Below are 25,535 nucleotides of genomic sequence, written 5' to 3'. Positions count from 1 at the left end.
TGGAAGACTCACTAACTTCTTCGGGCCCCACGATGGGGCACCAGATGTTGGAGATTTGGACCTGAAGGGTATCGGGACTGAAAGAGAAAAGGGAGAAGGAAACAAAGAGAAAGAACGAGAGAGCTGGGATCAGGGGGTCTGCGAGTAATGACTCCTCAGACAACTTTATAGTTTACAAGGGGCTCTTTATATACCCCAGTGTACGTGCCAAGAAGCAGGCAGACGTAGCCTACGTGCCAGTAAGCATAAACACATAGCCTACGTGTCATCAAGCAGCAGCACGTATTAACTATCAGCATTACCCATAGTCTAAGGAATTTTTAAAAAATCTTATCTCAAGGTACAACGTCTAAGCGTTCTATTCACGGCAAAAGGTATGAGCTCATCTTGTCTTTCAGCCTTTAACAGCTTCATCGCATTCACCAGGAACTCTCAGTTACCGCATTCCTTAGGTTGCAAGCGTAGCCATGGAGACAGCACGTCTCTCCTTGAGAGGCCACTGTGCCTCAGTTTCCAACACAAGAGGAAACCACTGAACCCGGATCTGGCGCCTTTGGAAAACAGACGCAGGCTCCTGGAGCGAGAAATCGGCTTGGGGAAGCTTATGGGGCTGTGGGGTCAGACCTGCTCTCCCTCACGAAGCACCGAAAATACTCCCATACCCCGTGCTGGGGTGAGTCCAGGTTCGAACAAAGCAGCAGCTGTGGCTGTAGCAGTTTGATACTATTGATAAATTCCAAAAAGAAATATTGGATTGTGTTTGTAAACTGATCATTTCCTGTGGGCATATTGGATTATATTAGATTCGGAGGTTTACTTGATTAAGTAATTATGTCAACCTCTTGTGCCAGTAGGGCTTCAGTTCCCGTCCCTTGGTGGGTGGGGACTCACAGATAAGAGGCATGGCCAAGGACAGAGTTGAGGGTTTTTTTGCTTTTTTTTTAAAGATTTGTTTTTTATTTCTCTCCCCTTCCTCAACCCCACCGCACCCCCGGCCGTTGTCTGCTCTCTGTGTCCATTTGCTATGTTCTTCTGTGTCCACTTACATTCTTGTTGGCAGCACTGGGAATCTGTGTTTCTTTTTGTTGTGCATTTGCTGTGTCAGCTCTCCATGTGTGCGGCACCACTCCTGGGCAGGCTGCACTTTCTTTGCTCTGGGCAACTCTCCTTATGGGGTGCACTCCTTGCACGTGGGGCTCCCCTACATGGGGAGCACCCCTGTGTAGCATGACACTCCTTGTGTGCATCAGCACTGCGTGTGGGCCAGCTCCACATGGGTCAGGAGGCCCTGGATTTAAACCCTGCATCTCCCATGTGGTAGGTGGATGCTCCATCCATTGAGCCAAATCTGGTTCCTGAGTTGAGGGTTTTTGATGTTGGAGCTTGATGCTGAAGCCTTAAGCTAGAGCCCTGGGAAGTAAGCACACAGAGGAAAGAGAAGCCAGCCCAGGAAGAGAGGAACCCTGAGCCCAGGAAGAAGCAAGCCCTGGGAAGAGAGTAACACTGAGCCCAGGAAGAAGCAAGAACCTGCAAGGGAGCAACGCAGGAAGCCTGAACCCTCGCAGATGTCGGCAGCCATCTTGTTCCAACACGTGGCAACAGACTTTGGGGAGGGAAGTAACTTATGCTTTATGGCCTGGTATCTGTAAGCTCCTACCCAAATAAATACCCTTTATAAAAAACAACCCATTTCTGGTATTTTGCTATAGTGCCCCTTTGGTGATTGATACAGTGGGAACAAGAGGACAAGTGAATATGGATTGTGTTTTTGATGCTACTAGCAGAACGAGCCTCTGGTTTTGTAGAATAGCCTTTATTTCAGAAGGTACGTGGCAAAACATTGACCTATTTATGGCTGAAGTCATGTCCACAATTCACTTTAAAACACTTATACACACACACGTGCATGTGTCGACACAGAGCGAGAGAGATAGCAAGTGCACAAACAATGCAAGTGGTAATGGTCTGGGTCTAGGTGGTGGGTATTTGAGTGTCTATCAAGTTATTCTTTCTATTGTTTTCTATATTAAAATTTTCATAAAAAGGTAAAAAAAAAAAAAGAACATCTCTTCACCAAAATTCACATAAAGAGAATGAAAATCAAGCCACAAAATAGGAGATGTTATTTACCACACACAAGCATCAAATGCTTCCTATGCATGTGCACTTCTATCTCTATACATAAAACTTCCCCATAGGTCAGAAAGGAAAGTGCCTATTATCCAACAAGAAAATGATCAAAAGATGATATCTCCTTTCTCATTTCTTATTTTGTGTATTTTTATCTTCTCTCTTTTTTTCTCTGTTAGTCTAGCTAAGGGTTTGTTAATTTTATTGATCTTCTCAAAGAACCAGCTCTTGGCTTTGTTTATCTTTTCCAGTGCTTTCTTATTTTCTATTTCATTTGGTTCTGCTCTTAACTTTGTTCTTTCTTTCTTTCTTTCTTTCTTCTTCCTGTGGGGTTACTTTGCTGTTTTTTTACTAATTCCTCCAAATGTGCAGTTAGTTCTTCAATTTTTGCTCTTTCTTCTTTTTTGATGTATGAATTTATGCCTATAAATTTCCCTCTCAGTACTGCTTTTGCTGCATCCCCTAGGTTTTTGTATGTTGTGTTATCATTTTCATTAGTTTCAAGGTAGTTATTAATTTCTTTTGAAATTTCCTCTTTGACCCACTGTTTTTCTAAGAGTGTGCTGTTTAATTTCCATATCTTGGTGTGAAATCTGGGCCTCTGGCCCTTGCAGATTTCCAGCTTCACTCCACTGTGGTCAGAGATATTATTTTGTAAGATTTCAATCTTTCTGAATTCATTGAGCTTTTCTTTGTGGCCTAGCGTATGGTCTATCTTGGAGAATGATCCATGTGCATTTGAGAAAAATGTATATCCTGCTGTGTTCGGGTCTAATGATCTGTATATGTCTATTAGGTCCAGCTCCTCTAATATACTGTTCAAAGTTTTTGCTTCTTTATTGATTCTCTTTTGAGATGTTCTGTCCAAAGTTGATAGCAGTGTATTAAAATCTCCCGCTATAATTGTAGAGGCATCTATTCTTTCACTTAGTTTTTCCAGTGTTTGCCTCACGTATTTGGAGGCGCCCTTGCTAGGAGCATACATATTTATGATTGTTCGTTCTTCTTGAAAGATTATCCCTTTCACTAATATGTAGTATCCACCTTTGTCTCTCACAATTGTTTCATATTTAAAGTCTATTTTGTCTGATATTAATATAGCTATCCCTGTCTTTTTTTGGTTAGTGTTTGCTTGTAAGATTGTTTTCCTGCCATTCACTTTCAACCTCCTTGAATCCCTGGGTCTAAGATGTGTTTCTTGTAGACAGCAGATAGATGGGTCATATTTCCTTATCCAGTCTTCCAGTCTGAATCTTTTGACAAGTGAGTTTAATCCATTGACATTCAGTGTTATTATTTTTAAAGAATTATTGTTGTTAGCCATATTTTGTTTGGACTTGTGTTTGTCATATTTTGTTTGTATGTTTTTTCCTTCTCTTTTTGTCTTTTTTGTTGCTCTTACACTCTCTTCCTCACTGACCCCACAGAAATAAAGACTATCATAAGAGGATATTTTGAAAAACTGTATTCCAACGAAAATGACAATTCAGAGGAAATGGACAAATTCCTGGAAACACTTAAGCAGCCTATATGGATGAAAGAAGAAATTGATGATCTCAACAAACCAATCACAAGTAAAGAGATAGAATCAGTTATTAAAAACCTCCCAACTAAAAAGAGCCCAGGGCCAGATGGCTTCACAGGTGAATTCTACAAAACATTCCGGAAAGAACTAATGCCAATCTTGCTGAAACTCTTCCAAAAAAATTGAAACAGGAGTGCTAGCCCTTTCGATGCTGCAGGGCGAGGCCTGCCAGGCTCTGGGGAGTGGGGCCTTCACCCCCCAGGAAGGCCCCTGGACCCACCGACCCTCACTCTGCACTTACGTGAGCCTGGAGACCCAGCCCTGAGCCAAGATGCACCGACCCCAGCGCTGCGGCCTCAAAGAACCAGGGGCAGCACAGGGCATGCTCGTAGCTCAGGCTAAGGCAGAGGTGAGAGCCCCCCAGCAGGGCAGGGGTGGGGGACCCTTGAAACGAGTGCTGAGGGTCTGGGCCCACAGGGGGACCCCAGAGCAGGGCTGGGGTAGAAAGCCTGGTTCTCAGGCACAGAGGTTGGCTGGGACAGAGGCAGTGACCAGGCAGGGCTGACAGCTGGGCCCCAGGGCAAGCACCGACCACCTCCTGGATGGGTGGCTCTGGATGACTTGGCAGTGTGGGAAGTAAACATTCCGTGAGGTGCTGGAAGCAGGCAGTGCCCAGGTGCCAAGCTGGACAGGCGCACCTCCAGGCACCCGCAGAGCAGGGCAGGTGTGCACTCACCCCACCACGCCTGGGGCTGTGGACTCGGCACCCCCTGCCCTGGACCTGAATCCTCATTTGGTCAGCAGCTGTCCCATAGCCGAGCATCGGTCCCTAACAGCCTGTGCCAGGTGCTGCACCACACCTGTCACATCTGGGCTGCCCCCGAAAGAGGAGGGGTGTTCTCCCTTCTCGTTTCTTCAGGAAGGCCGAGTGGTTTCTTTTGGAACGACAGGGCCTGCTGGGGAGTGGCGGGCAGGGCCTGGAGGGAGCCCTGAGCCCCATGGACGGGCCCGGCACCTCCGTGCTCCCTGGCTCTGAAGCGGCCCGTTCACTTCCTGCCGATCTGCCGAGCACGTCATTTTATGCCATCGCTTCTGATCCCTACATCACCTGTGAACACAGGTATCATAGGTAGATTTGTCTTGGATGCCCGAGGGGGGCCTGGTCCTTAAAGGGGACCTGTGCAGCCTTCGTGACGGCAAGCCGACCCCACGATTGGCGCCCTCGAGTCACGGGGCCCCTCCTGAGGGACAGTGGGTGCGGGCTCGTCACGGGCAGCTCTGTGGCTCTGCAGGTGAGCGAGGGCCGCAGCACAGCAGCCCGTGGCCCTTGGATAGGGTCTCCACGGCCATTTCTCCTGAGGGCAGTTTGGCTGAAGCACTCCCAGATCCCCAGGCCCCCTGGGGGGTGGAGCCCGGCTGTGGGGGGTGGGCCCAGGGCTGGGGCACCCCCAAGGCAGGCCCTGGAGCGCAGGACCTTCTGGAAGTGCGATAACTTCTTAGCCTGCACTTCTCCCTTCCTATGCTCCCACTTCTTGGCACTGCAGGGAGCAGCAGCCACGCGGTGGCGGGGTGGTGGGCAGGAGGATACTGGCTGTGTGGCCTGTGGAGAGCAGGCTGGCCAGCAAGGCCAAGGCCAGCCTTCTGCATGGCCCTGTGGGAGGGACCTGAGCCAGCTCTCCTCTCCTCTGGGCAGGTGGGCAAGGCCCCAGCTGCTCTCAGGCTTTATTTCTAGAACCCGAGTCTGCGCTGGACCCAAGGCTGCCAGTCTTCTAGTCTCACCTTTTGTTTTGGGGCTTTTAATGCTTATTTTTAGAAAGGCCCCCTTTGGTCCTTGAGACCTGCACCCCTGTCTCTGCAGCAGTGCGTTTAGGGTCTTGGGTGGGCCTTCGCCACAAGGGGAAAGACAAAAGACCTTCCCTGACCCAGTACAGAGTCCTCAGCTCAGGGGAGGGGATGAGGCTCGAGCGGCCGTGTGCCTGCTTCCCATATATGAGGTCCTGGGTTCAATCCCCAGTACCTCCTCAAAAAACAGAAACACTTGGAGAAAGCCTGCGTCGGACCTGCCTGCTGTCCAGATGTGCTCTGAGGGTGCTCCACCAGGATCGCGAAGCTGCACAGGGGCTGCCTCAGGTCCCTCCCATACTGCTGCGGCACATTCCGGAAAGAACTAAGGCCAGTCTTGCTGAAACTCTTCCAAAAAATTGAAACAGAAGGAACATTACCTAACTCATTCTATGATGCCAACTCTAGCTATCAGGGAAATGCAAATCAAAACTACAATGAGATACCATTTTACTCCCATAAGATTGGCAGCTATGACAAAAAACAGAAGACTGCAAGTTCTGGCGAGGATGTGGAGGAATGGGAACACTCATCCACTGCTGGTGGGAATGCAGAAGGATCCAGACATTCTGGAGGACAGTTTGGCGGTTTCTCAAAAAACTGGCTATAGATTTGCCATATGACCCAGCAATTCCATGCCTTTCCAATTTGCATACAGGGCAACACTTATTGCAGTGATGGAGGCAAAACATCAAAAACATTCTACTGGGTATATACCCAACAGTGGAATTGCTTTTGCATTTTTAAATTTTTTGATACCCCAATTTATTTTTACCTTAATTTTTCTAAATTAATCTATATTCTATGTCTAACCTTTAAACTCATCACTATATTTCATTTTACTATTAATGGATCCTGGCAATATATTGTCCTTCACAATGGCAGGGGAGGTTCAACAATGACAGGGGAGGAATACTGGTGTGGGATGTTATTGACAGGAGACACATGGTTGGCAGGGAGTTCTCCAGGGCATATATCCAGGGTACATAAAAATGTTTGGATATTTTCATAGTGGTTACAATTAAAAACAACAACTGAGGGAGTGCTGAGTTCCTAGTCAGGGGAGCTCTATCACAGTCCTTAAAGGAATAGCAACAATCTGCCAAGTGCAACGGCAAAGACCAAAAATGAAGGAAGGTCCAACAATGAGCCCTTGATACTAATGACTATGCTTGTGAGCCTGTGTACCTGAAACAAGAACAAGGCCCAGAGCTGCAGGGTGCCTAAAAGTTCCCTCCTGAGAGCCTCCGTGTTGCTCAAATGTGGCCAGTCTCAAAGCCTAACTCAGCATGTAAATTCGTTGCCTTCCCCTCAGCGTGGGACATGACACCTGGGGATGAGCCTCCCTGGCACCAAGGGATTACGACCAAGTACCAGCTGATGATGTAACTAGAAATTTACCTTGAATTAAAGGGTCAACATGGACCAGCAGAATGTCTCAATCTACATATAATACCAGGAGTTAAAAATGCTTTTTGACCTGAATAAAAGGGGGAAATGGAAAGGACAAATGAGTTTATATGGCTATGAGTCTCCAAAAAGAGCTGGGAAGTTATCAGAGGGGTTGCCCTTATGCACACCTGAGCAGAGTCCCAGAGACAGATAAAGTAGATACAACCCCAGGTATTGGTTCTTCTGAGGGCTACAGAGACCCACAGGTTCTATAGTCATGGCAAATGGAGTTCAGTGCCATCTCAGTTGGCCCTACTTTGGAGTTTGTGTTTCTGTGTGCTGGAGCTGGACTTAGATGTGATCTTTGTCCACAAGTCTCTCCTGTTACTTTTACCAGAATTGTAGTTGGTGCTGGGGTTTAATGTGTACCCAGGGGACCTGAATCTCTGGACTGACCATGTGATAGCCAGGCCCTGAGCCTCAACAGACTTGCAACTCCTACACTGGTTTATTGGGTTTACCCCACTCAGCTAACATGGAGGTGAAGAAGGTCAACCACCACACCAGGGAGCCAAGAGTGCCTACAACTGAAAGCAGGAGGACTGCATCCATCATCCATGTGGAATCTAATCCCTCTCTTGACATAGATGTGGAGTGGCCACAACCATTCTAAGGTCCACAGGATGGAGGAATAGAGTATGGATTAGAGTGGACTTACTAATATTGTATTTATGAACTATTGTGATTAGTAATCGAAGAAAATGTGGCATTGGTGTGGAGAAAGTGGCCATGGTGGCTGCTGGGGGTAGGGAGTAGGGAGGAGGAGATGTGATGTGGGGACGTTTTCGGGACTTGCAGGTGTCCTGGTTGGTGCTGCAGGGACAGTTACTGGACATTGTATGTCCTCCCATGGCCCACTGGGTGGACTGTGGGAGAGTGTGGGCTATGATGTGGACCATTGACCATGAGGTGCAGCGGTGCTCAGAGATGTATTCACCAAGTGCAATGAATGTCTCATGATGACTGAGGAGGTTGTTGTTATGGGGGGAGGAGTGGGGTGAGGGGGGATGTGGGGCATATGCGGACCTCATATTTTTTTAATGTAATATTAAAAAAATAAAGCCAAAATGAAATAAAATAAAGCATCTTAAAAAAAAAAAAAGAAAATGATCAAAATACGTGAGCAGGCATTTCACAGAAGAGGACACAGAAACTACCAATAAACATGAAAGCCCAGTCAACAAGCAGGAAAATGAACACTGAAAACATGCCGCAATGCCACTCAACACGCAGCAGTCAACAAAATGTTTATAGCTGTGGGCAAGGATATGTGCCAACAAGGGCGCCTGTGCCTGTGGCAAGAGCATCGGTTGGGCCACCCTTAGAAAACCGCCCGCAGTGTCCAGCTTGGGGGCACCTGTCCACCCACAGCCCCTCTTCTAGGCCGAGACCCCAGAGCAGGGTTTCTACCTGGCTGTTGGGTCTCTTAGTGGGATTTTGGAAGCAGGTGGGGACACCAGTTGTGGCAGCAGTTTCAGATAGCCCTTGTTTTTCTAGGTCGTTTTGTTTTAAAATCTTTTACTATGGTGACACATATAACTTACTATTTTCCATTTTAATCCAAGTGTGTAATTCAGTGACATTGAGTAAATTCACAATGCCGTGCCACCGTCGCCACCACTGATTACCAAGGCTTTTCATCACCCCATCCAGGAACTCTGCACCCACTGAGCAGTAACGCCCCTTCCTGCCTGGCCCCGGAGCGCCTCCCGTCTGCTCTGTGCCTCGGGAAGGTGCCCGTTCGGCCATGTCCTACCAGGGGAGACGCACACTCTGCCCTTTCGTGTCTGGCTTCTTTAACTTCACGCGAGGCTTCTGGGGGCGTCTGCGCGGTGCGGGTCAGAACCCCGTTCCTTCCTAGGCCGAGTGACCATCCCCCGCTGGGTGGACCCCATTGGTTGACCCATGCACCTGTCGAGGCTCACCTGGCTGCCTCCACCTTTTGGCTGCTGTGAACGGGGCCGCGATGATCGGTGGTGTTCCAGTGTCTTCAGGAGTGCAAAGCCAGGCGGGCCTTTGCACCTGGCAGGCAGGTGTTTAGACGGTGGACAGTCCCAACGTACAGGAGGCCATCGAGGGGAAGCCCTGGGAGGGCGGCTGCGCTGACCTGCGTCGGGACTCCACGGACGCACAGGGAGGGCCTGGGGACAAAGCTGACGGGTCCGGAGAGGGGGCGGCAGGAGGGTACATGGCTGCAAGAGGACCACAGACCCTAGGAAAATCGGGGTCGTGCCTTCTCCATGAGGTTCCTCTCTGGGCGCAGTGGTCTTGGGGGTGTCAGCTCCGTGACGGGGCACAAGCTGCTGGCACGCTGGGTTGATGGCCACCAAGGAAGAGACACCCCACCTTTTAGGGACCTAGACCACATTGGGGCATCTGCCCGTGCCCCTCCCATGCCCAGGGGTGCTGGCTTTGCGCAGGGTCCGGGCTCCCTGCAGGCACACCGTGTGTCCTGGCTGAGCGGGTGCGGTGGAGCCTGTGGGCAGCGGAGGCGGGGGACGGGCAGTGCCTGTCCTTTTGGGGGCACAGCCAGGCCCTCCATGGGGAGGGGCTCATCTCCCTTGGGGACACGGCATCTGGCTCCTCCTGGGGGTGGGCAGAGACCATGCCCAGCCCAGGGAGCCCCAGCCTGACCATCTGCCCTCGCCTCCCCCGGGGCAGGCCCAGCGGCACTGCCCACCGGGCATAGGTGTGTAACCGGACTCTTGGAAGTTCTGGCACGACAGAGCGCCTCCTCCCACCTCAGCCCGGCATGCGCCCCCGGCCTGCTGCGCAAGCGGCCACACTGGCACCGCGATGGCAGGAGCAGAAGCTGCGAGGCTCGCCCACGCCGTCTGAACCCGGCGCCACAACCAAACGACCGTTAGCCGGCAGCCACGTCCAGTTCTGAACCGCGACATGGCGTCTTGCGTCCCAGGAGGACAGCCTTCCACCGGGACCCCTCCTCTGTGCAGGGTGAGTGACATTTCCCACCGCATTTGACCCTTTTTTTTTTTCTATAATGACAATTTTATTTTATTTTTTTATTTTTTATTATTCATTTTTAAAAAATATTACATTAAAAAAATATGAGATCCCATTCAACCCCACCGCCCCCACCCCACCACTCCCACCACAGCAACACTCTCTCCCATCATCATGACACATCCATTGCATTTGGTAAGTACATCTCTGGGTATCGCTGCACCTCATGGTCAATGGTTCACATCATAGCCCAAATTCTCCCACGTTCCATCCAGTGAGCCCTGGGAGGATTTACAATGTCCGGTAATTGTCCCTGAAGCACCACCCAGGACAACTCCAAGTCCTGAAAAAGACTCCCCATCTCATCTCTTCCTCCCATTCCCCGCACCCAGCAGCCACCATGGCCACTTTTCCCACACCAATGCCACATTTTCTCTGTGGTTCTTGGATTGGTTGTGTCCATTGCACATCTATGTCAAGAGGGGGCTTAGATTCCACCTGGATACTGGCTGCAATCCTCCTGCTTTCAGTTGTAGGCACTCTAGGCTCCGTGGTGTGGTGGTTGACCTTCTTCAACTCCATGTTAGCTGAGTGGGGTAAGCCCAATAAATCAGAGTGTAGGAGATGAAGTCTGTTGAGGCTCAGGGCCTGGCTATCATATTGTCAGTCCAGAGATTCAAATCCCCTAGATATATCTTAAACCCCAGCACCAACTACAATTCCCGTAAAGTAGCATGAAAGACTTGTGAAAAGAGATCCCATCTGAGCCCAGTTCCATCACACAGAAACACCAGCTCCAAAGAAGGGCCAACTGACATGGTTTACCTTGGTTTCATCCATTCAACATCCATTTGCCCCTCCCCTTGGGGCCCACAGCGACAGCCAATCTCCATTTCCCGAGGAGCCACGTCCAGAGATACTTGCAACAGTGTTCAGGGCCTGACTTGCTCAACTGCCCTAATGCCCTGGGAGCCACCCTTCCTCTCAAGAGATACAGTTCTCTCTATTTGACGGCATTAGTCCTCCCCAGGAAGAGGATCCACCCCCACTCTCACTACTTAGGACTCTACCCAATGGTACAACCCACCCTGGCAAAATGAGCATTCAGACATTCCCCAGGAGTCCGTCCTGCATCAGACCATCCCCGCCGAGCATCCTAAACAGGTAACCCTCCTAATTATATTTTGATACGATTTTCTCAGCATTTTACTCTCAACCAACACCTGACACTCTCCTATGTTCATATGTTGCCCCTCCCTCCCCCCAATATTTTGGCCAATATTACCCATCCGCCCATCCCCAGCCCCCCTCAAACCCTCAAAGACCCACCCAAAGGCAACCCCTTGCCCCCATTTTATCTCTTCTTTGTGCTCATACTTATCGCCAGCTCATCATAGATTCTACCCCTGCAGATGTCAGCTCACATCCTTCCTCCATCCCCCGATTTCCTGTAAGCCTATCTTCCAGTCTCTAGCTCTCTGAGGCAGCTTGCTTATTTCATATCATTGAGGTCATGTAGTCTTTGTCCTTCAATGCCTGGGTTGCTTCACTCAACATAAGGTTCTCAAGATTCATCCATGTTATCACGTGTGTTTGTAGTGTATTTGTTCTTACAGCCGAGTAGCATTCCATTGTATGTATATACCACATTTTATTGATCCACTCATCTGTTGATGGGCATTTGGGTTGATTCCAACTTTTGGCGATAGTGAACAATGCTGCTATGAACATTGGTGTCCATATATCGGTTTGTGTCCTTGTTTTCAGTTCTGCTGGGTATATACCCAGCAGCGGTATTGCTGGGTCATATGGCAAATCTATGGTTAGTTTTTTGCAAAACCGCCAAACTGTCCTCCAGAATGGTTGGATCCTTCTGCATTCCCAGCAGCAGTGGATGAGTGTTCCCCTTTCTTCACATCCTCTCCAGCATTTGTCTTCTTCTGTGTTTTTCATAGCTGCCAATCTTATGGGAGTAAGATGGTATCTCATTGTAGTTTTGATTTGCATTTCCCTGATAGCTAGCGATTTGGAGCATTTTTTCATGTGCTTTTTAGCCATTTCTATTTCTTCTTTGGAGAAGTGTCTGTATAAATCTTTTTCCCATTTTTTAAATGGGTTGTTTATCTTTTTATTTTCAAGATATATGAGTTCTTTATATATGCAAGTTATAAGTCTCTTATCAGATATATGGTTGCCAAGTATTTTCTCCCATTGTGTGGGTTCCCTATTTACTTTCTTGACAAACTCCTTTGAGGTGCAGAAGGCTTTAATTTTGAGGAAGTCCCATTTATCTATTTGTTCTTTTGCTGCTCGTGCTTTTGGTGTGATAGTCATGAAGCCATTTTGTATTACAAGGTCCTGTAGATGTTTCCCTACACTGCTTTGCAAGGTCTTTATGGTCTTGGCTCTTATATTTAGGTCTTTGATCCATCTTGAGTTGATCTTTGTATAAGGTGTGAGATGGTAATCCTCTTTCATTCTTCTACATATGGATATCCAGTTCTCCAGGCACCATTTGTTGAATAGGCCATTCTCTCCCAGTTGAGAGGGTTTGGTGGCTTTATCGAATATTATATGACTATATATATGAGGTTCTATATCAGAACTTTCAATTCGATTCCATTGGTCTGTGTGTCTCTCCTTATGCCAATACCATGCTGTTTTCACTGCAGTAGCTTTGTAGTATATTTTGAAGTCAGGTAGTGTGATTCCTCCAATTTCGTTTTTCTTTTTCAATTTGTCTTTGGCTATTTGGGGCCTCTTTCCTTTCCAAATAAATTTCATAGTTAGTTTTTCTAGTTCCTTAAAGAAGGCTGTGTTGATTTTTATTGGGATTGTATTGAATGTGTAGATCAGTTTGGTAGAATAGACGTCTTAATAATATTTAGTCTTCCTATCCATGAACAAGGAATATTCTTCCATTTATTTACATCTTCTTTGATTTCCTTGAACAGTCTTGTATAGTTCTCAGTGTATAAGTTTTTTACATCTTTAGTTAAATTTATTCCTAAATATTTGATTTTTTTATTTACCATTGTGAATGGTATTTGATTCTTGATTTCCTCCTGATCTTGCTCATTGTTGGTGTACAGAAATGCTACTGATTTTTGTGCATTGATCTTATAACCTGCGAGTTTACTAAACTCGTTTATGAGTTCTAGAAGCTTTGTTGTAGATCTCTCAGGGTTTTCTATGTATAGGATCATGTCATCTGCAAATAATGAAATTTTGACTTCTTCCTTTCCAATTTGAATGCCTTTTATATCTGGTTCTTGCCTCAGTGCTCCAGCAAGTACTTCTAAGACAATGTTAAATAGAAGAGGAGAGAGTGGGCATCCTTGTCTTGCTCCTGAGTTTAGAGGGAAGGATTTTAGGATTTCTCCATTGTAAACAATGTTGGCTGTAGGTTTTTCATATATACTCTTTATCATGTTCAAAAAATTTCCTTGTATTCTGATCTTTTGGAGTGTTTTTATCAAGAAAGGGTGCTGTATTTTGTCCAATGCTTTTTCTGCATCTATAGCTATAATCATGTGATTTTCCCTTCAATCTGTTTCTATGGTGTATTACATTGATTGATTTTCTTATGTTGAACCTTCCTTGCATACCTGGAATAAATCCCACTTGGTCGTGGTTTAATGTGTTGTTGAATACGATTAGCAAGTATTTTGTTAAGTATTTTTGCGTCTAGTTTCATGAGAGAAATTAGTCTGTAATTTTCCTTTCTTGTGGTGTCTTTGTTTGGCTTTGGTACTAGGGTAATGTTGGCATCATAGAAGGAGTTAGGCAATGTCCCTTCTGTTTCGATTTTTTGGAATAGTTTCACCAGGATTGGTGTTAGTTCTTTTCAGAATGTTTTGTAGAATTCAGCTGTGAAGCCATCTGGCCCTGGGGGCTCTTCTTAGTTGGGAGGCTTTTAATGACTGATTCTATGTCTTTACTTGTGATTGGTTTGTTAAGATCATCAATTTCTTCTTTAGTCAATATGGGCAGCTTATGTGTTTCTAGAAATTTGTCCATTTCCTCTGAATTGTCATTTTTGTTGGAATATAGTTTTTCAAAGTATCCACTTATGATAGTCTTTATTTCTGTGGGGTCAGTGGTGATATTGCCTTTCTCATTTCTTATTTTGTGTATTTGCATCTTCTCTCTTTTTTTCTTTGTTAGACTCGCTAAAGGGTTGTCAATTTTGTTGATCTTCTCTAAAAACCAGCTCTTGGTCTTGATTATCTTTTCAAGTGCTTTCTTATTTTCTATTTCATTTAGTTCTGCTCTTATCTTGGTTATTTCCGTCCTTCCTCTTCCTGTTGGATTACTTTGTTGTTTTTTTTCTAATTCCTTCAAATGTGCAGCTAGTTCTTCAATTTTTGCTCTTTCTTCTTTTTTGATATATGAAATTATGGCTATAAATTTCCCTCCCAGTACTGCTTTTGCTGCATTCCATAAATTTGGTATGTTGTGTTATCATTATCATTTGTTTCAAGGTAGTCATTGACTTCTTTTGAGATTTCCTCTTTGACCCACTGTTTTTCTATGAGTGTGCTGTTTAATTTCCAAATCATGGTATGAAATCTGGGCCTCTGTCCCTTGCAAATTTCCAGCTTCACTCCACTCTGGTCAGAGATGTTTTGTATGATTTCGATCTTTCTGAATTCATTAAGCCTTTCTTTGTGGCCTAGCATATGGTCTATCTTGGAGAATGAGAAAAATGTATATCCTGCTGTGTTTGGGTGTAATGATCTATATATGTGTATTAGATCCATCTCCTCTAATAAACTGTTCAAATGTTTTGTTTCTTTAGTGATTCTCTTTTGAGATGTTCTGTCAAGAGTTGATAGCGGTGTATTAAAATCCCCCACTAAAATTGTAGATGCATCTATTCTTTCACTTAGTTTTTCCAGCGTTTGCCTCACGTATTTAGAGGCGCCCTTGTTAGGAGCATAAATATTTATGATTGCTCGATCTTCTTGACCGATTGTCCCTTTCACTAAAATGTAGTATCCTTCTTTGTCTCTCACAATTGTTTCACATTTAAAGTCTATTTTGTCTGATATTAATATAGCTACTCCTGCCTTTTTTTGGTTATTGTTTTCTTGTATAATTGTTTTCCAGCCATTCACTTTCAACCTCCATGCGTCTCTGGGTCTAAGATGTGTCTCTTGTAGACAGCATATATATGGGTCATATTTCCTTATCCATTGTCCCAGTCTGAATCTTTTGATAGGTGAGTTTAATCCATTGACATTCAGTGTTATTACTTTCAAGGAATTATTTGTGTTAGCCATATTTTGATTGGACTTGTGTTTGTCATATTTTGTTTGCTTTTTTTTTCCTTCTCTTTTTGTCTTTTTTGTTGCTCTTACACTCTCCTCCAACTCTGCCTGTCCTGTTTTTTTCCTTTCTTCCTGCAGAACTCTCTTTAGACTTTCTTGAAGGGGAGGTTTCTTGTAGGCATACTCTTTCAGTTTCTGCTTATCTGCGAATATTTTGAACTCTCCATCATATTTGAATGCTAATTTAGCTGGATAGAGTATTCTTGGTTGGGAATTTTTTTCCTTTACTACCTTGACTATATCGTACCACTGCCTTCTTGCCTCCATGGTTTCAGATGAGAAATCAGCACTTAATCTTATGGAGCTTCCCTTGTATGTGATGGTTTTCTTTTCTCTTGCTGCTTTTAGAATTTTCTCTTTGTCTTGAGCGTTGGATAATTTGACAAGTATATGTCTTGGGTGGGCCTGTTGGGGTTTATGACGAGTGGGGTGCGCTGTGCTTCTTGGATATGTACATCTGTCTCTTTCAGTAGATTTGGGAAGTTTTCATCCATTATTTCCTGCAACAGTCCTTCTGACCCCTTTCCCTTCTCTTCTCCTTCTGAAATGCCAATAATACGTATGTTTGCGCGTTTTGCATTATCATTCAGGTCACTAAGTCCTAGCTGGGTTTTTTCTATCTTTTTATTGACCAATTCTACTATCTGTTTGATTTGCGATGTACTGTCTTCCACATCACTAATTCTCTGCTCTGCCTCTTCTAGTCTGCTGATATTTGCTGCAAGTGTATTTTTGATTTCTTGAACTGTGGTGTTCATTCCCATCATATCTGTTCTCTTTTTGCATATGTCTGCAATTTCCCCTCCAAGTGTTGTCTTCATGTTGTTAACCTCTTCCTTTACTTCATTAAATTTGTCGGTGATAAATGTTCTGAGATCTTTCATTACTTGTGCAAAGTTCTGCTCCCCTTCCTGATTTTTAGTTTGTTCATTGGATTCAGCCATGTTTTCCTGATTACTGGTTTGGTTTGTAGATTTTTGTTGCTGTCTGGTCATCATTTTATCTTGATGGGTTTAATCAGTTCCTTAGCTTCTTTGTCTAGTCTTGGAGATTAATTAGCTGTTGTTTTTGTGTAAGTGTTATATCTTCTCTTTGTCACTTTGTTCTTCTTATTCTAATTTCTTACTGCTGGTTGAGTTCACTTTAAAGGAAAGTATTAGGGCCGGGGAAAGGCAATTGTGTAAGCAAGGAAAAAGTATAAAGTAGTATTGGTGATATATGTTAACAGAGCAACAATATGCGATCTGGGAGGATGGATGTTAGATTCATGTAAGTTGTGTAGAGTTATACCAGTAGGTAGAGTACCTATAATGAGGTAGTCGACTGCATTTGGAAGGAATATGGTATGAATTAAAAAGCTATTGTTTTCGTGAGAGAGGGAAAGACATAAGAAAGGCAATAGTTTCAAGGGTGGATAACAGAGAAGAAAACAAAACAAAGGTATTAGAAATTAAGAGACACTTTGTGGATCAAAGAAAGGGAGGTGGAATATAGGAGAGACAGTAGATGATGGAGGATATCAAGATGTAGGGGAAAGGGGATAGTGTAGGTAGCCAAAATATATTCACACAGAAATGAGGCAGTGGAGGATGAGAAAACCGAGCAAATGTGAGGTTTTCCCTGCAGCACCTAGTGTATAGTTAAGATAAAATAAAATAAGAAGAAAATGAGGGACAAGAGAGAGAGAAAAGAAAAAAAAGAGAGAAGAAAGGAAGATCCAATCACATTTCAATCCCCTTAAGTTTAAATTATACAATTGATCTCCAATATGCAAAACAGTCAATTCTAAATCATTAACCTGATTGTGTAAAGCTACCACAACAGTAGCAGCAGCTGTAATGATTCCAATCAGTCCCAAAATGCTTATAAGCAGCAGTCCACTAAAGCATTTAGTCCGTTTCAAGAATTCTTTTTTTTTAATGTAGAATTAGATATGAGTTTATTAAAATATTTTATATCAATATTAACATGTTCTATAGCAGAAAACAAACCATTTTGAAGTATTGTGAGGCAGGATAGAATAGGGAGATAATGGGGAGGAACAGAAAACCCAATGAGCTACAAAAACACCACCTAATAAATGATGCTAGGCAACAACCTGTTGACTTGCACAAGCAAGTTATCTGGGGGCAGCTCACAGCATTCACCCAGAAGCTGTGTTGTCAGAAGGCAACTTGTGGCAGGAGGCGCACCACTGCTGCCCACCCACTTTCATTTCACCTCTTGTGGCAAACTCCAGCAGAGCCAGAAGCCAGTCACTGCCAGCAACCCTAGAAATCAAACCATCAAGGAGGGAAGCAGACTTGGCCCAGTGGCCAGGGCGTCCGTCCACCACATGGGAGGTCCACGGTCCAAACCCCGGGCCTCCTTGACCCGTGTGGAGTTGGCCCATGCGCAGTGCTGATGCGCACAAGGAGTGCCCTGCCACGCAGGGGTGTCCCCGCGTAGGGGAGCCCCATGTGCAAGGAGTGTGCCCCGCAACGAGAGCCACCCAGCACCAAAGAAAGCCCAGCCCGCCCAGGAATGGCACCGCACACACGGAGAGCCGACACAAGATGATGCAACGAAAGAAACACAGACTCCCACACCACCGACAACAGCAGAAGAGGACAAAGAAAAACACACAGCAGATAGACACAGAGAATAGACAACTGGGGGGAGCAAAGGGAGAGAAATAAATGAAATAAATCTTTAAAAAAAAATCATCAATGACTCTCCTCCACTTTGTCTCAAATATTTTTTTTTAAATTCTACTCAATTCATTCATTTTTTTAAAAGATATTACATTAAAAAAATGAGGTCCCCATTCGCCCCCACTGCCCCCACCCCACCATTCCCCCCACAGTAACACTCTCCCCCATCATCATGTCGCATCCATTGCGTCTGGTGAGTACATCTCTGGGCATCGCTGCACCCCATGTCCCGTGTTCCACACCATAGCTGTTTCAAGAATTCTTATGTACCAATAATTGACTTTCAGTAGATGACTGCCAAATTGGCATCATTCTTACTGGTATCCAGATGCCTTTTCTTCTTCTGGCCATGGCTCATCGGTGTTCACTTTTTCAGAGGAGCCACTTTTGCCTCTTCTCAGGTTTCAGTGGTAGGACCCTGGATCTTCACAAAGGCATTTGCATCAACAGTCCTAAAAGGGATGTTACTGGAGTGGGCAGGGACATGACAGACAGTTCCCTGTTACTACTAGCAGGTATTCCAGATGGTTTTTCATAATTTGAGGGTGATTTATAATAGTTCATTTTTTGTTTAGCTTTTAGTATTTGCAATCTACCCCTGAATAGGGATGGCAGTCTTTAGAGTGACAAGACACTATTGGGTTAAGTCTTTCACTTTTAGCAGGACCTCCTATTCTGTGCACAATTGCTTTTCTATATTTTGCTTTTGGGCTCTTTTTAGAATTGTGATTAAAACCCAAGGGTTACTTGTTTAGAATTTTGCCTTTGCCACAGACACCACCCAACACCAATATTGGTGCTTGCTACATCCAATTCATAGGCTAAGTTAATATCCACAATTTACCTTCCTTTTATTATTTTTAAAAGCAGCTTGCTGGAGGTTTTCCTACTTCCATGAAGGACTTTTCCCAATTAATATATACAATGGTTTTAATATTTGAGACTAAGTGAGAGATGATTTTCAGTATTCCAACAATATTACAAACTACATTAACATGAGAAAACATTGCACTTTATCAATTACGCAGAGAGTATAGTTTTGTTTTACCCAACTAAACATCATTGAAGAATTTGATAGAGCAGCCAGGACTTTGCAACCTGTCCCAATTGTTTGCCTAGTTCAGGCTCTTAAGATAAGATAGTGTCTCTGATATTTCTTTTCATTCTGAAAAAAGGATTTCCGGTTAAAATAATGTTATCAATAGGGTTTTAGCCACCAGTTTTTTCTATGCAGGTAGGTTATTATCACCATGCCAGGACAGATGGTTGCGCTATGCACACAGCCTTGGGGAGGCACTGCAAAAGTCCATTGTTGACTTTTCTACAGGTAGGAGAATGCCAGCGGGCAGGCCGACTTGACTTGCCTAAGGAAATACTAAAGAAAGTCTTACCGCGTTCTAAAACAAAGTGATAGCAACACAGCTGGACATTAACTTTTTGCAACAAACTAGCAATATTTGTGACTGCTACATACTACAATGTTATTATTTTAATTTATCATAAGAGGTTGTTTCTGTGACACATACCTTTTTATAATAATTAAAATCATAACTAACCACATTGTACTTCTTTTTAATATTATGCTGAAATATTGGTGAATTTATACACTCAAGTACTCATTTGAAACTTTTACTCATACAACTTTAACAGGGGGTTAAAAAATCTTGTTGATTTTATAACACTTTTAAACACTCTACTTAACTTATAACATATTAAATGAACTTAACTGTTACTTTAATTTTTCTTTCAAGGTAAGGGAACCAATCTCTTGTAATTAGTTTGGAATAAAAAGAAAGCAGGTTTAAACATTATTACATTACTTTCCTTTAGAAGAGATAAGACCTTTTCTTCCCTGAACACTGAGATAATGATGAGGTTAAAGCACAAGAAGCTGTTTTGATAAAATAGACTTACTTTGTATATGGATTATTCAGGAAACTTACCAACAGACTAATGACTTGAGACTTTGAAAAAGGACAAAATTTTTAATTTTGCATTAGTATACCGTTTGATACTAAACTTTTAAACACTGTATAGATAGGCCCATCAAATTTTATTTAACTTTAATCATAAAAATTTCTTTTCCACAAACCTTCTACACTTCCAGTATTCATTCAGGTTTTGACCCACACTCTACTCTTTCCCAATAATCAATCATTTTATCTTAGGAAAAAATCATCTCCTTTTTCCTTAACAATAAAAACACATTCCATATATCCTACATATTAAGTTACCAGGCAAACTTTTTACAACATGTTATTGCCATCAACACTAAACAAGCTTGTTAAAATAATGAACTTTTCTTCACTTTAAATACTTAGTAGCATGTAATACCAGAAACAGTCCACTAGAAGCAAGTTAGCAGGGGAGGCTGGCCACCAACAAGTTTTCCTGTCATAAAATTACCTTTTATTGTTATTATTATCAATTCAGTTTTTGTTTAATAATGACTTTCTGCAATTAGCCATTTAAATACCTTAATTTAAACAATGCTTCATTAAATTTCTTATACTTATTTATAACCATATAGACTATAATTCTATTATTTTAAGACAAATTTTACCTTCACAGAACACATTCCCTTAAAATTACACAATACCTTCTATAACTTGCCACATGCATTTAAGTTCCAAGGGTTTATGAAAATTAGCCATCCTATTTTAGGACAAAACACACCTTTTAGAAAAAACTTAATGAATTTCAGTCAGCATTCCCACACTCTTTTAACTTTTAATATTCATTTATTTTACATCCTTCATTTTATCCTGTGAAGAAAAATAAACTATTCATTTCAATCTAGGCAAGAACAACTTTTTATGAAAAGACTTATAGTAATTTTGTTAGTCAAGACGTACAATTTTTATCGTTGTAGAGATCTTTTTAATATTTAAACTTATGTATTATATAAGCACTTATTTAATTTTTGGCCATTTGAATCGACCTCCTTTAAAAATTTTTACTTATTAATTTATATTGCCATCTGGAGGTATCAAAATATACACTGACATTGAACAAACAGACAAACACAAAACAATTATAACACATTAACAGAAACATACAGTTTACAATTGACTCATAATTCTTACTTTCTTGGTATAGCTGCTTTTAAGTCCTCCGTTATATCACATCTTAGATTGTACTTTTTAAGATTTCTTCTGGAATCCATGTTGCCTGTAACATGCAAGCTTGTGCTTGGAAACATTTTTATTAGTTATCAGCAATCAGTTAAGATATCTTGAGCAGCATAATGTAGCTAAGCTCTTATCTAGCAGTTTAGACAGACTGTTAACCCACATTTTTGGATTACTACTCTGTAAGACTATCCTGAGCACCTCAAGCTCCTGTTCTTGTTCCAATTTACTTTCTTTCATTTCAAATTTACTTATGGGCTTAGGAAATATAGTAATTTCATCTTTCTCTCCTTCTTCAGACTAAAGGATCTAAAGCCGCCGCTACCTGGTGGCATAAGGCCCACACTGATAATGGAATGAACTCCATTTTTCGATACGCTCTTTGTAAAGCTTTCATTACACATCTCCACTGTTTCAGTTTTAAAACATTATGCCCCTGAGGCTAAAGCCAGCAACAATGCTTTTGTATTAGAGCTAACAATTCTAGTAATTCATAGGTTTTTACAGGCACCCCATTAACTTTCAGTAAAGTTCCTAGCACTCGTGACTATGCTTCCACACGTCCCATTTGATCACCCATTACCCTGATGACTTCACGGAAAATGTTACTTACTTAAAAGAAGACTCGAGTCACTCTGCTTTGGACATCACACGACCCTCGGCAAGGTCTTTTCCACGGTTCCCCATACTAATTTGGAAGACTCACTAACTTCTTCAGGCCCCACGATGGGGCACCAGATGTTGGAGATTTGGGCCTGAAGGGTATCGGGACTGAAAGAGAAAAGGGAGAAGGAAACAAAGAGAAAGAACGAGAGAGCTGGGATCAGGGGGTCTGCGAGTAATGACTCCTCAGACAACTTTATAGTTTACAAGGGGCTCTTTATATACCCAGTGTACGTGCCAAGAAGCAGGCAGACGTAGCCTACGTGCCAGTAAGCGTAAACACATAGCCTACGTGTCATCAAGCAGCAGCACGTATTAGCTATCAGCATTACCCATAGTCTAAGGAATTTAAAAAAATCTTTTCTCAAGGTACAACGTCTAAGCATTCTATTCTCTACCAAAGGTATGAGCGCATCTTTTCTTTCAGCCTTTAACAGCTTCATCGCATTTGCTGGGAACCCTTAATTACTGCATTCCTGAGGTTGCAAGCGTAGCCATGGAGACAGCACATCTCTCCTTGAGAGGCCACTGTGCCTCAGTTTCCAACACATGAGGAAACCATTGAACCCAGATCTGGGGCCTTTGGAAAACAGATGCAGGCTCCTGTAGCCAGAAATCGGCTTGGGGACGCGTATGGGGCTGTGGGGTCGGACCTGCTCTCCCCCACGAAGCACCGAAGATACTCCCATACCCAGTGTTGGGGTGAGTCCCGGTTCGAACAAACAGTAGCAGTGGCTGTAGCAGTTTGATATTATTGATGAATTCCAAAAAGAAATATTGGATTATGTTTGTAAAGTTATCATTTCCTGTGGGCATATTTGATTATATTAGATTCAGAGGTTTACTTGATTAAGTAATTATGTCAACCTCTTGTGCCAGTAGGGCTTCAGTTCCCGTCCCTTGGTGGGTGGGGACTCACAGATAAGAGGCATGGCCAAGGACAGAGTTGAGGGTTTTTTTGCTTTTTTTTTAAAGATTTGTTTTTTATTTCTCTCCCCTTCCTCAACCCCACCGCACCCCCGGCCGTTGTCTGCTCTCTGTGTCCATTTGCTATGTTCTTCTGTGTCCACTTACATTCTTGTTGGCAGCACTGGGAATCTGTGTTTCTTTTTGTTGTGCATTTGCTGTGTCAGCTCTCCATGTGTGCGGCACCACTCCTGGGCAGGCTGCACTTTCTTTGCTCTGGGCAACTCTCCTTATGGGGTGCACTCCTTGCACGTGGGGCTCCCCTACATGGGGAGCACCCCTGTGTAGCATGACACTCCTTGTGTGCATCAGCACTGCGTGTGGGCCAGCTCCACATGGGTCAGGAGGCCCTGGATTTAAACCCTGCATCTCCCATGTGGTAGGTGGATGCTCCATCCATTGAGCCAAATCTGGTTCCTGAGTTGAGGGTTTTTGATGTTGGAGCTTGATGCTGAAGCCTTAAGCTAGAGCCCTGGGAAGTAAGCACACAGAGGAAAGAGAAGCCAGCCCAGGAAGAGAGGAACCCTGAGCCCAGGAAGAAGCAAGCCCTGGGAAGAGAGTAACACTGAGCCCAGGAAGAAGCAAGAACCTGCAAGGGAGCAACGCAGGAAGCCTGAACCCTCGCAGATGTCGGCAGCCATCTTGTTCCAACACGTGGCAACAGACTTTGGGGAGGGAAGTAACTTATGCTTTATGGCCTGGTATCTGTAAGCTCCTACCCAAATAAATACCCTTTATAAAAAACAACCCATTTCTGGTATTTTGCTATAGTGCCCCTTTGGTGATTGATACAGTGGGAACAAGAGGACAAGTGAATATGGATTGTGTTTTTGATGCTACTAGCAGAACGAGCCTCTGGTTTTGTAGAATAGCCTTTATTTCAGAAGGTACGTGGCAAAACATTGACCTATTTATGGCTGAAGTCATGTCCACAATTCACTTTAAAACACTTATACACACACACGTGCATGTGTCGACACAGAGCGAGAGAGATAGCAAGTGCACAAACAATGCAAGTGGTAATGGTCTGGGTCTAGGTGGTGGGTATTTGAGTGTCTATCAAGTTATTCTTTCTATTGTTTTCTATATTAAAATTTTCATAAAAAGGTAAAAAAAAAAAAAGAACATCTCTTCACCAAAATTCACATAAAGAGAATGAAAATCAAGCCACAAAATAGGAGATGTTATTTACCACACACAAGCATCAAATGCTTCCTATGCATGTGCACTTCTATCTCTATACATAAAACTTCCCCATAGGTCAGAAAGGAAAGTGCCTATTATCCAACAAGAAAATGATCAAAAGATGATATCTCCTTTCTCATTTCTTATTTTGTGTATTTTTATCTTCTCTCTTTTTTTCTCTGTTAGTCTAGCTAAGGGTTTGTTAATTTTATTGATCTTCTCAAAGAACCAGCTCTTGGCTTTGTTTATCTTTTCCAGTGCTTTCTTATTTTCTATTTCATTTGGTTCTGCTCTTAACTTTGTTCTTTCTTTCTTTCTTTCTTTCTTCTTCCTGTGGGGTTACTTTGCTGTTTTTTTACTAATTCCTCCAAATGTGCAGTTAGTTCTTCAATTTTTGCTCTTTCTTCTTTTTTGATGTATGAATTTATGCCTATAAATTTCCCTCTCAGTACTGCTTTTGCTGCATCCCCTAGGTTTTTGTATGTTGTGTTATCATTTTCATTAGTTTCAAGGTAGTTATTAATTTCTTTTGAAATTTCCTCTTTGACCCACTGTTTTTCTAAGAGTGTGCTGTTTAATTTCCATATCTTGGTGTGAAATCTGGGCCTCTGGCCCTTGCAGATTTCCAGCTTCACTCCACTGTGGTCAGAGATATTATTTTGTAAGATTTCAATCTTTCTGAATTCATTGAGCTTTTCTTTGTGGCCTAGCGTATGGTCTATCTTGGAGAATGATCCATGTGCATTTGAGAAAAATGTATATCCTGCTGTGTTCGGGTCTAATGATCTGTATATGTCTATTAGGTCCAGCTCCTCTAATATACTGTTCAAAGTTTTTGCTTCTTTATTGATTCTCTTTTGAGATGTTCTGTCCAAAGTTGATAGCAGTGTATTAAAATCTCCCGCTATAATTGTAGAGGCATCTATTCTTTCACTTAGTTTTTCCAGTGTTTGCCTCACGTATTTGGAGGCGCCCTTGCTAGGAGCATACATATTTATGATTGTTCGTTCTTCTTGAAAGATTATCCCTTTCACTAATATGTAGTATCCACCTTTGTCTCTCACAATTGTTTCATATTTAAAGTCTATTTTGTCTGATATTAATATAGCTATCCCTGTCTTTTTTTGGTTAGTGTTTGCTTGTAAGATTGTTTTCCTGCCATTCACTTTCAACCTCCTTGAATCCCTGGGTCTAAGATGTGTTTCTTGTAGACAGCAGATAGATGGGTCATATTTCCTTATCCAGTCTTCCAGTCTGAATCTTTTGACAAGTGAGTTTAATCCATTGACATTCAGTGTTATTATTTTTAAAGAATTATTGTTGTTAGCCATATTTTGTTTGGACTTGTGTTTGTCATATTTTGTTTGTATGTTTTTTCCTTCTCTTTTTGTCTTTTTTGTTGCTCTTACACTCTCTTCCTCACTGACCCCACAGAAATAAAGACTATCATAAGAGGATATTTTGAAAAACTGTATTCCAACGAAAATGACAATTCAGAGGAAATGGACAAATTCCTGGAAACACTTAAGCAGCCTATATGGATGAAAGAAGAAATTGATGATCTCAACAAACCAATCACAAGTAAAGATAGAGAATCAGTTATTAAAAACCTCCCAACTAAAAAGAGCCCAGGGCCAGACGGCTTCACAGT

At 43.1% G+C, this 25,535-nt stretch overlaps 1 long non-coding RNA gene across 12 annotated transcripts in view; it reads left to right on the top strand.

Annotated features, from left to right (window-relative positions):
* LOC131279953 (uncharacterized) overlaps positions 1–9,510 on the top strand; it is a 165,215-nt gene extending 155,705 nt beyond the window's left edge. For all 12 annotated transcript variants that reach the window (XR_011649830.1, XR_011649837.1, XR_011649828.1 and 9 more), the window contains one exon: positions 8,811–9,510. This is a non-coding gene — a long non-coding RNA (uncharacterized lncRNA). The remainder of the gene's footprint in view (positions 1–8,810) is intronic.
* Positions 9,511–25,535: the final 16,025 nt, after the last annotated feature.

This window comes from Dasypus novemcinctus, chromosome 10 (genome assembly GCF_030445035.2).
Source record: "Dasypus novemcinctus isolate mDasNov1 chromosome 10, mDasNov1.1.hap2, whole genome shotgun sequence".
NCBI lineage: Eukaryota > Metazoa > Chordata > Mammalia > Cingulata > Dasypodidae > Dasypus > Dasypus novemcinctus.
Note: the sequence above shows the minus strand (reverse complement) of the source record. Positions and strands in the feature narration are given on the sequence as shown.